At 39.1% G+C, this 11573-nt stretch overlaps 1 long non-coding RNA gene across 1 annotated transcript in view; it reads left to right on the forward strand.

Annotated features, from left to right (window-relative positions):
* LOC138851598 (uncharacterized) overlaps window positions 1-7080 on the forward strand; it is a 31192-nt gene extending 24112 nt beyond the window's left edge. The window contains exon 3 of the long non-coding RNA XR_011391293.1: window positions 4969-7080. This is a non-coding gene — a long non-coding RNA (uncharacterized lncRNA). The remainder of the gene's footprint in view (window positions 1-4968) is intronic.
* Window positions 7081-11573: the final 4493 nt, after the last annotated feature.

The following is an 11573-nucleotide window of genomic DNA, read 5'->3' on the forward strand; positions in this document are numbered from 1 at the left end:
TTTACCGATTTCAACTATCCAATAAAGTGGTCAGAATTTAGCAATTTTGCCAATTTCACACAAATTTCAAAAGATGCCAATTTCCAAATAGGGTCCAGAATAAACAAGAAAGACATTCCTGGCACTAAAATAACATTTCCTCTGTTCATTAGTCATGTCCCCAGGCCCCTCTTACATTTCTTTTGCTTTCCACTTTGAATTTTTATTCTCACAAAAAATAGAAGATTTACTGTTATGCAGACTACTGCATTAGTGTAGAAATGGTATAAATAATATCAGCACACTTGTGAAAGAATATTAGACTCACCAGTTGACGTGTATTGGACGCTTGGCATGATTTGTTTACTTTTGAACTTTGGTAAAAATCGAACATTTCTGCTACTTTGAGCTCAATTTCAAGGTACTTTTCATTGTAAAACCAGTCAAAATCATCTCAATTTCTGTAATATGTCTTCCATTCTATAAAATGAGACCAGGAAAACTAGAATACAACAATAAATACCATACGAAAATACAGTGCAAATTCGCTGTTTTAAACCAAAAAGTTTTTTATTTTCTCATTACGCACTGTGCGCTGCAGGATTTTTTTATACTGCGCACACTGACCACATAGACCCATTCTTTCATATGTAGGTATCAGCTTTCTCTTGCTAGATTTGAGGTCGCTAGAATTTGTGTACTAGTACGTCAAAAACCCTGGCACGTAAGCTGTACTAGTACTAGTACGTCAGAAACCCTGAAAGGGTTATACCCATTCTATACTAACCAGGCATTTCCGTCCAATTGTCCCAAATTCTGAGCAGGAAAAATAGTGTTGATCTTTTGGAATGCTATTAAGGGGCTATTGATTTTCCATTAATACAGTATTGAATATGAAAAACTTAAATAAGAAGTAGGTACTTGTACCCTTGTAATAACATTTTGTCACAGATTATTCTTTTATATGTCATTTGTTTACAAAATTTTCTTTTCCATACCTCACTCCTAACACTGCATTGCTGTATATTCTTACAGAATTATGGAGTAGCAAATTTATTACCCTTTGAGCATACCTACTATTACTATTAACCCTTTGAGGGTTTTCGTCGTACTAGTACGTCTTACGCGTAGGGGTTTTTGACGTACTAGTACTCATAAATTCTAGCGGCCTCAAATCTAGTGGGAGAAAGCTGGTAGGCCTTCATATGAAAGAATGGGTCTATGTGGTCAGTGTGCACAGTCTAAAAAAAATCCTGCAGCACACAGTGCATAATGAGAAAAAAAAAACTTTGACCATTTTTTTTGAATAAATCAGCGACTTTGCAGTGTATTTTCGTATGGTATTTATTGTTGTATTCTAGTTTTCTTGGTCTCATTTTATAGAATGGAAGACATATTACAGAAATTGAGATGATTTTGACTGGTTTTACAAAGAAAGGTGCCTTGAAATTGAGCTCAAAGTAGCAGAAATGTTCGATTTTTACCAAACTTCAAAAGTAAACAAATCGTGCCAAGCGTGCAATACACGTCAACTGGTGAGTCTAATATTCTTTCACAAGTGCACCAATAATATTTATACCATTTTTTACACTAATGCAGTAGTCTGCATAACAGTAAATCTTATATTTTTTGTGAAAATAAAAATTCAAAGTGGAAAGCAAAAGAATATAAGAGGGGCCTTGAGACGTGACTAATGACTAGAGGAAATGTCATTTTAGTGCCAGGAATGTCTTTCTTGTTTATTCTGGACCCTATTCGGAAATTGGCATCTTTTGAAATTTGTGTGAAATTGGCAAAATTGCTAAATTCTGACCACTGTACTGGATAGTTGAATTTCATAAATGAGTGGTTTCTTGCACCCATTCGATAGAAAAAATGGAGTTCTAGCGAAATATTCATGTTTTTTGTCGACTAGTACAGTGAAATTGGCCGAAAATGGGGCTCAAAGTGGGCAAAATCGCCGATGCGTAAACATCGCCGAGACCGCTAACTTTGCGAGAGCATAATTCCGTAAGTTTTCTATCAAATTTCAAACTTTTGGTGTCTTTATGATCGGGAAAAGATTCTCTATCTTTTCATAAGAGAAAATAATTTTTTTTTTTTTTTAAATTTGGCCGACCCTGAGAACGAGTTTCGGAGAGGGCCTGTCGACCCTCAAAGGGTTAACATAAAACCCTCACCCTACCTGGAGTTTACCTGGAGAGAGTTCCGGGGGTCAACTCCCCCGCGGCCCGGTCTGTGACCAGGCCTCCTTAGGTCAGTGTCCCAGGATGCGACCCACACCAGTCGACTAACACCCAGGTACCCATTTTACTGATGGGGAACATAGACAACAGGTGGAAAGAAACACGTCCAATGTTTCTACTCTGGCTGGGAATTGAACCCAGGCCCTCGCCATGTGAAGCGAGAGCGTTAACCACCAGGCCACCAGAGCCCTAACAGTGAAGGAGTGATGAACCTATGTAAAGTCGTGATGGGGGAAGGGATGAAAGAGGAGAAGTGACAGTATATCTTATCTGCTTCTCATTCCAGACAACCACAGTGGTGAGCATATGTAAAAAGTATTGTTAGATACATGAGAGAGGGTGGGAGTGAGTAGGACATTGAGAAAGAGAGGGAGTTCCACTGCTGCATTCCTCTACATATCTGCTCTGTACTGTATTGTAGCTCTGTTCTGTTTAACACATACACATTTATTGAATGATGTTAAATACTGTTTTCAAGTTAAAAGAAACATTACTGAATCTAAAATATTGGTTAAATGTCTTAAGTTTAAAGCAATAATGAAATTAGATATGAGATAACATGGCTTGGGAATGTATCTGTAGTGTTAACTTGGGTGTCTGTTTGAAAATGGGTTCCAAGTCATCGACTTGCGAACTATCGTTAGGAACGCATTAACACCATAAGTTGTACAGTGGACCCTCGGTTATCAGCCGTTCCGCTTATCAGCCGTCAATCCGCCGCCACCATCCGCTCACGTGTCAGTCTGGCTTTGTCTCTGGGTGAGTGAGGAAGCTTCTGCTCATTCATCTAAACATGGTTATTGATTAAGTGCAACTGTGAAATAAGTAACCATTGCGCCAAAGAAAGTTCCTAGTAAAATTCCTCTGGTAAAGAAAGTGAGAAACATGATGGAATTTAAGAAAGAAATTGTTGAAAAGTGTGAGAGTGGTGTTTGAGTGCCAGAACTTGCCAGGATGTATGGGAAAAACAAATCAACAGTCATTTCCATCCTGGCAAAGAAAGTAGAAGTCAAGGAAGCTAATGTTGCGAAAGGAGTAAATGTGCTAACGAAACAAAGGTCACCAATAATGGAAGATATGGAGAAACTGTTGTCGTGGATCACCAAAAAACTATTAGTGGGAGATAGTGTTGTGGAGTCGATTATTTGTGAAAAGGCAAGGCAGTTGCATGCGGATCTTGTAAAGAAAATGCCTGGAACAAGTGCTGCTGTTACAGAATTTAGGGCCAGCAAAGGCTGGTTTGAGAGATTTAAGAAACGTAGTGGCATACACAGTATGGTAAGGCATGGGGAGGTTGCAAGTTCTGAAAAATTTGTGCAGGAATTCAAGGGGTAAGTAGAGACTGAAGGATTCCTCCCCCAACAAGTGTTCAGCTGTGACAAAACAGGCCTCTTTTGGAAGAAAATGCCAAAGAGGACCTACATTACGTGGGAGGAAAAGGCACTGAAGGACACAAGCCTATGAAAGTCAGGCTTACTCTTTTGTTCTGTGCTAATGCTAATGGGGATTTCAAAGTGAAGTCTTTACTAGTGTATCACTGAAAATCCCAGTGTTTTCAAGAAAAACAATGTTGTCAAGAATAGATTGTGGAAAGCTAATAATAAAGCATGGGTCACAAGGCACATTTTCAAAGAGTGGGTCAGTGATGTCTTTGGCCCCAGTATGAAAAAATGCCTTTTGGAACATGGCACTTAAGTGCCTCATGGTACTGAACAGTGCTCCTGCTCATCCTCCAGACTTGGAAGGCCAATTGTTTAGGGACTTCCGTTTTATAACAGTGAAGTTTTTGCTTCCTCACACCACTCCTCTCATCCAGCCCATGCACCAGCAGGTCATTTCTAACTTCAAAAAAACCCTACACCAAAGCAGTTTCAAAGGTGCTTTGAAGTGACCTCGGACACTGAATTGACCCTAAGAGCTCTGGAGGAATCAGTATCCTCCATTGCATGAGCCTTATAGGTAAGTAAGGCTTGGGAGGGAGTGACTTCCAGGACTTTGAACTCGCTCGAGAAAATTGTAGCCAGATTATGTCCACAAGAGGGATTTTGAAGGGTTTGGGGCTGACCCTGAGGACCCGACGCCTGTTGTGGAATCTATTGTGTCTTTGGGGAAGTCCATGGGATTGGAGGTGTGAAGAGCTAACCACTGAAGAGCTGCAAGAACTTCATCTGGAACTTGCTTCAGAGGAGGAGTAAGACTGAGGGAAGGAGGTGCCTTCTTCAGAGATTAAGGAGATTTGTGCAATGTGGAGGAGGGTGCAAGCTTTTGTGGAGAAATATCACCCTGACCAAGCTGAAACAAGCCATATCTGCCACATGTTCAGTGACAAAACCTTGTCCCACTTCAGGGAAATCTTAGAGACACCAGAAACAGACCTCTGGACGTATTTTTGGGCGACAGGGATCCAGTGACTCTCAGGCTGATCCTAGTGGCATTAAAAGACAAAGAAGGGAAGCAAACCCAGAGAGGGACTTGTAACCTGAAGTCATTATGGAGGGGGATTCCCCATCAAAACAAATAACCCCAACTCCCTCTCTCCTCCCTATTTTCCATAAGCCAACAAGAGTCTTCAATAAAGGTATGTAATAGTGACTTAATTGTTCATGTATTTATTTTGTTTAGTTCTCATTGTTTTGTGTATGTAAAACTAATTTATCTTTACAAAAATTATTTTTGTTAATATTTTTGGGTGTCTGGAATGGATTAATTGTATTTACATTAATACTTATTGGAAATATTTCAGTTTTAGGCCGACCTTCTGGAACGGATTATGGCCGATGACCGAGGGTCCACTGTATTATCTACTGTATATACACCCCTCTAGGAAGGTTCCTTGACATTGGTAAGGGGCTCTTAATCTAGGGAATTGGATCTGTGCTCCAGTTGCCTGAATACCTTCCACATCCACCTCCCACAGGCGCTGCATAATCCTACGGGTTTAGCACTTCCCCTTGATTATAATACTGTATATACGGTATGTATGTACAGTGTATTTGTCATTAAACACTTTCCACTTACACAAATAACCTGCACATAGGGTAGAAGAGCTTACGACAACATTTTGGTCCGACTTGAACCATATACAAAGTCACACTAACAAAAAGGAGAGAAGAGGGAGTATATATAGGTCAGCAGACAGGGACGGGACAAGAAAGGTAGTATGAAAGGAAGAAGTGACGTAGTGATAGAGGTAGTAGAAGTGGAGTCAGTCAAAGACTAATAAAGAGGAACACTGCAAGGGAGCTAGGGGCCCACAAAGGGTAGGAACAAGAACACACAAGGGGAAAAACAACAATGTACCAAATACCCAAGACAGAAGAAAGAAAACCCAAAGGAGAAGGGGGAAAAAAGAATCACACCAGTCATGGGTGTTTTGAAGTTTGGAGCATTTTACAATGTAATGGGAAAGGAAGCCCTTGTGGTTTAGCACTTTTGATAATAATGGGAAAGGAAGGCATCTACAGAGACAAAGCCAGGACTAAGATTCATACAAGGAAAGTTGTGGACGTGTAAGGGAGGATTCAACCAGACAGCGACTGTGAAAGTTAGACTAGGGTAGACAGTTTTAGCAGAAGACCAGTCAGTGAGATGACTGTGATCTCTGATATGACAGAAAAGAGCATTGTTGGTGTCAGCAAGCCTAACACTACTTTTGTGCTCCCTGAATCTGTCAGAAAGAGAATGGCCAGTTTCTCCAAAGTACTGAAGAGGAACAAGAAATAGAGTAGACACAGAGAGACTATAGAGGGAGGAGAGGTATGAACTAGATTGGTGTGAAGAGTGTTAGTCTGGTGAAAAGTAAGTTTGATGTCTAAGGAACAGAGAGAGTTGTTGGGATTAGAGACTAGAAATATAGGGAGGACAGGAGTAGAGTGCTTGGGAGAGAAGGAAGTCCGTTTAGAATGTGAGAAGGCAGTCTAGGAAATGGGTAGGATAACCAAGACGGGAAATGGTCCAAGTTGGACCAAAACATTGTCGTAAGCTCCTCTCCTATGTGTGGGTTGTGTACAGTGGTACCCCAAGTTTAGATTAGTCCATTTCAGACCCCCAAAAATGCACCTAAAATAATACACTTAAGTACATAATTGTTTGAGTTGGGAGCTCGGGGTATCACGGTATTGTGCCTTTTTGCTACTTTCCACTTGCCATACTCCATACCCAATATTAATTTTTTAGGATAACAAATCACTTTTTTGTATGTAATAGTATTTTATTTTCATCATCTTTTTTGGGAACAGTCTGAAAGAGGTCTATGCAATGATTCATTATATAACACAGTACAAATTTGTGTTCTGATGGAAACGATGCTATACTGAGGCCACGTACTAAGGAGTCACCATTGCTGTTGTTGCCTGGAAGCCATAGCCAAGGTCTGCATCATAACCAAGGACTTGTATTTTTTTTTTAACAGTCTAAACTCATTAGTCCCAACATTCATATCACCTATTCTGACCATCTGACTGCCTGTGTTAACAGAATTTGTTGGTTATAACACAGGTGACCAGTGATAAATTTGGGACTAACGTAGTTTAGCTGTATCTCCATGTGCAAGATGCCTCAGCCTCCTCACACTTTCCAAGAATGAGCATTTACTGGGACGACCATCATTAGGAACAAATAAAGTATCACCGGAATGGAGTTTCACTGGTTTGTAGGTATATATATATAAATAAATATATTTATATATGTATATATATATACCTGTTTGGTTGCAGGTACTGCTTTGCTGCGCCTCACTACACATTCAAAGGAGGGGCAGGAACTATTGAAAGTGTTCTACTAAAAAATTTCAAACACTCGGTAATAATAAAAAAAAAAAAAAAAAAAAAAAAAAAAAAACAAGCAAATCAAAATAGAATGAGTGAGGAGGCCATAGTTTTCTGGTACAAAAATAACCTGATATATGTACTCTATAATGAAGTTAGATGCTGAGGTGGTGTTGGAAGGTGCTAATGAACGCCATTGTTACTCCAACACTGCCTTGTATCTAGTGTACTCCAATTTTACTAAAAGACTAATTTATTTGACTTGTATAGCTATGAAAAAAAAATATCAAATAGTGATGTCCTCACCAGCAAAGTCAGTAACAATCATACAGGGGTGATCAGCTTAAGACCTTTAATCATGCTTGCATGCACATGGGATACATTAATAAAATATCCGCGGCTACAAATGCTGCTTCATTCACCATTATACCTTTCATTATTGCCATCACTACATATAGTAATTTTCATACCAAAACTCACACAAATGACAAATAAAGTTAATAAATTACAAAAACTGTTGTGTTTACTGAGGTCGCATGTCAAGACATCACCTACGAGGTAGGGTAAGGTATACAATTAAAATTATCTGCTGCAATTTGTCCCCTGCTTTCTATGGAAAACTGGTCTGTTAAATCTAAGGTTATTCAACAGTTTTGTGGAAGTCAAATTAGGCTCATCATGTAGGTCAGCAACTGAGATACAAGCCTTATCATATAATCCCCTCCCTCCCCCTCCCCCAAAATGGTAAACTGAACTTTGTAGGGACAGGAAGTGCCAACGGACAAACTTAATTAGGTTCATTCCACTTGCCTTGACATCTGGAGACTCAAACTTCCGACTTACACGAGTTTGGTGACTAGCACGTTGTCCTGCCCCACCCGTCTTTCATTACCCTAGTCACTACTGACGAGCTTTTCTACATGAGCAATTAAAATCCTAGTCAGTTGTTGTTCTTGATGAAATCTCTCATATTCCTTATTTAAAGTAGTGATTGTTGGTACCATTTGGCAAAACTTGATGAAAAACCACAACACTGACAACCTGAGCTATGCGGATAAATATTATACAATAGTTTCAGACTGACAAGTTTATCACAAGATCACAGATTTCTAGCTTTTTAGTCATAGTCTAATCAGTTAATAATCTCTAATTAAGGCTTCACTGCCTAAATGAGTGTATTACAAAGCTTGTCATCACCGATCTTGTCAAAAACATGTAAGTGCCATACACACAACATCAGATCTCTTAAAATATTTACCTTTGGTGTTTGAATCTAAGTTTCAGGATTGGGCCTGGCATATGTAAGTGTAGTTTCAGCTATTAAAAAGATTTTATAAAATATCAATTCTTCCAGTTTTGAAGAAGAAACATGGTAAGCTCTCTGTAATAACTGAACTATTTTACTTATGCTTAGCATCGGCAATGATATAAAGGGCTAATAACGAGTTTCAAGACCATCTTTGTCCATTACAACACGTTGAATAGCTTGCATATGAGGCTCATAGATTCTCACACCACAGGATAGCTTACATACATAAGCTACTATACCACACAAAAGTTACAATAGCTTATTTTTCCCAGTGTGCTCATTTCATATGTCGATGGACAGAATGGCCAAGTTGTGTTGGGCAATACAAGATTTTAAATTCTTTAAATATTAGCTTTTTATACCTAAAATAAAATAGGGAAAATAATGGGACATAATGGTTTTCACTGCATTAAAAACAAATATATGATCATTAATCATAACATGCCACATTTAAATTATGGCCATGGCAAACTTGGCTTAACATATATCCTACAGCCAACTATGTCCTGATGATAATAATAATAATAATGATAAAATAAAATACTTGGACCCAAGGGCCAGGTGGAGGTCCAATAGTTACAAAATAAGTGATCTTATAAAAGACCTGATGGCAAAGTGAAGGTCCAAGGATTCAGCTATCTAGCAAAACTGTCAATTAGAAAGCCAAGTGACCACATGAGAGGACCTAAAATTCACTTCAACCATTGTCTACATGAAAAAAATTACTACATTGGGACCAAGTAATTACATAGAGGACCACATAACTAAGTGGAGACCCAAAAGATGACAGGGAGGACCATCTGACTAAATAGCAGACCACATATCCAACACTGGGCCAAAAAATTTCTTTCATTAATAACCATGTGGAAACCAAGTCAATAAAGAGTAGACCAAATAACCAATGGAGGAGGACCAGGTGGAGGACAGACTAGGCTACCTGAAATTGGCCTACCTACTGAGCACTTGACTGTAGCACCTCCAAATAGATTTGTACATTGTGATAATTAAATTGACGTTGGCAGAAAGCATCTCTTATGAGAGATACCTTAGGTAAAGGAGTATTGTTCCAGGTTTGTTTTTCAGCTGTGTTTAGTTGCCGGGTCTGCTGGTTCAGAGGCTGATTTAATCATTTTAACCTGACATGTGCAACTTGCTCATCAAATTTCAATATGATACATTTTCATTATAGAAAGTGAATCACATTGAAACATCTTCAATTCCTTAAAGGCGAGCACTGCACATTTCCTGTGGGCTTCTCCCTTACCAAGATGGTACTGGAAACTATCACCTTGTTGTGCTTTAGCCATACTGTAATCAACCAGTAGTATGCAAATAACAGGCTTAATTTTAGCTCACTTCTACCTAAGCCAATGTAGTGTCACTACAATATTTACAAATAGAAATGAGCACAAGACATTTCTCAATACATTAAATTATTGTACAAAATGTATTCCAACCCTGTGTACATGTTAACTTGTACGATACCTTAAAAGCTACAATAAATGAAGGGGCATGTAGGATAAGGGATCCAACCCTAACTGGCTAAAGTAATTCACAAATATTTTGAATTCTTAATAAGGCTTACATTCCATTTTAAAAGAATATGAGTCTTGTTGAAAATCCCCAATTATGTTACACTACCCTATTTAAGGCATGGGAGGCTGCCCTAGCTGTTAAACAACTACTAATTTTTTTTCTTAGAATGACCTGTGGCATACTTTTACAGAGGGAAACGTTGGAGACTGCAAAGGGCAGCCTGCAATGCCTACCAGTTGCAATGGGATCATAATAAAACATGATATACAAGATACATCCTACTGAGAAAATAATGACTGGTTATCATGAAGTAGCTGTGTTAATGCGCTCTTGGCTGAGGACGAGGGAGTGGCAGAGGAGCAGTTTCATCTATTACTTGAGCTGTCATACACATGCAGCACGGGAGATGCGATGCTAAATGTTCACTCATCGTACAAAAGAACGAGGTAGCATGATATTAGGAAAATAAAAATTCATGGATACACAAAGAATATGGAAACAATAACATAATTCATATCTATCATTTACAAAGGAATTCTATGAGGGGCTTGCATACAAAAATACAAAGAGCAGAGACAGAGAGATATAACAGAAATTATTTTATTCATGGTAGCTGGGTGGGATGTACGTGCGCTGTCTGCAGGTAGTGACAGGAACTGCTTTGAGACTATGGCATGTAGGGTTTGTGTACAATGATTGGTGGGAAAGGGATAGGGAAGTTAGGCTTGGCTTGGGTAAGAAGAAAGGAAAAGGGAAGGAAAATGGGATGGAGAGGGGAAGGTATAGGGTTGGGATAAGGAGCCAAGTGGGCAGACACTGTGGAGTGTAGTGTTTGTACATTGAGCTCCCTGAGAAACAAACCCAAAGAGCCTGCCCACTTGACTTCTCAACATTGGAGAGTAAAGAGCAGGTCCCTGCCCCGCCTGACCTGCGCCCTCTATGAGGTAGAAAACATGTGCATGAAGCAGGGCTCTTCCTCTGCACAGTCCATCCAGCTGCACCCTGGTCCACTCAATCACTATTATAATTCTATACTGAACAATCATTAAACTCATACATATAAATTTCTGGCAAAAAGTCATATGTACATCAGACATTTTGATAAGGTGAGGTATATATACATATATAATAAAACTTCTGAATCATACTTTTTTTTAGCATAGTTGTGTACTGTGAGCAGTTGTGGGCCATCATTTTCTGGGTGGCTGGAAGTAGAGTGCAAAGTATCCCTCACCTGAGCCGCTAATGTTGGCACCCTTTCTGCTAACAAAACTAACTTAGCAGCGAGATAAACATAAGTTCATAATAATAAAGACAATATTCATCAGTGGGCAACAAATACGTATATTGGGTATCTCCGCACGCTGTCATTAACTGGAGCTCCACACAGTAACTGAGGTAAAAGCCTGAGCTATGTTTCTTACTTGGGAGGAAGGGGGTTTGCATCACTCTGCATAGCCAATCTTCTGCTCATCAAAGCCACTCATTAACCACATCCAAGTCCTAGTCCTAGGCTTTGATACAAAGCCATGATGGTTTTTAATGTAAGTGAGAGCAGTGGTCTGACTGCACAGAGTGTTGCATGGTTGACTTATTACAATCTGTACAACTGCAGATTGAGAAAAGCACTGAGATTGTTTCAGTAGTCCTACTAGGGATTGAGTTAACCAGTGTATATAGTTAGTAAATGGAATATGATTTGTACTAAATATTAAAATAAGTCTTGTGTATGAAACT

This window comes from Cherax quadricarinatus, unplaced genomic scaffold (genome assembly GCF_038502225.1).
Source record: "Cherax quadricarinatus isolate ZL_2023a unplaced genomic scaffold, ASM3850222v1 Contig1120, whole genome shotgun sequence".
In the NCBI taxonomy this organism is placed as follows: domain Eukaryota; kingdom Metazoa; phylum Arthropoda; class Malacostraca; order Decapoda; family Parastacidae; genus Cherax; species Cherax quadricarinatus.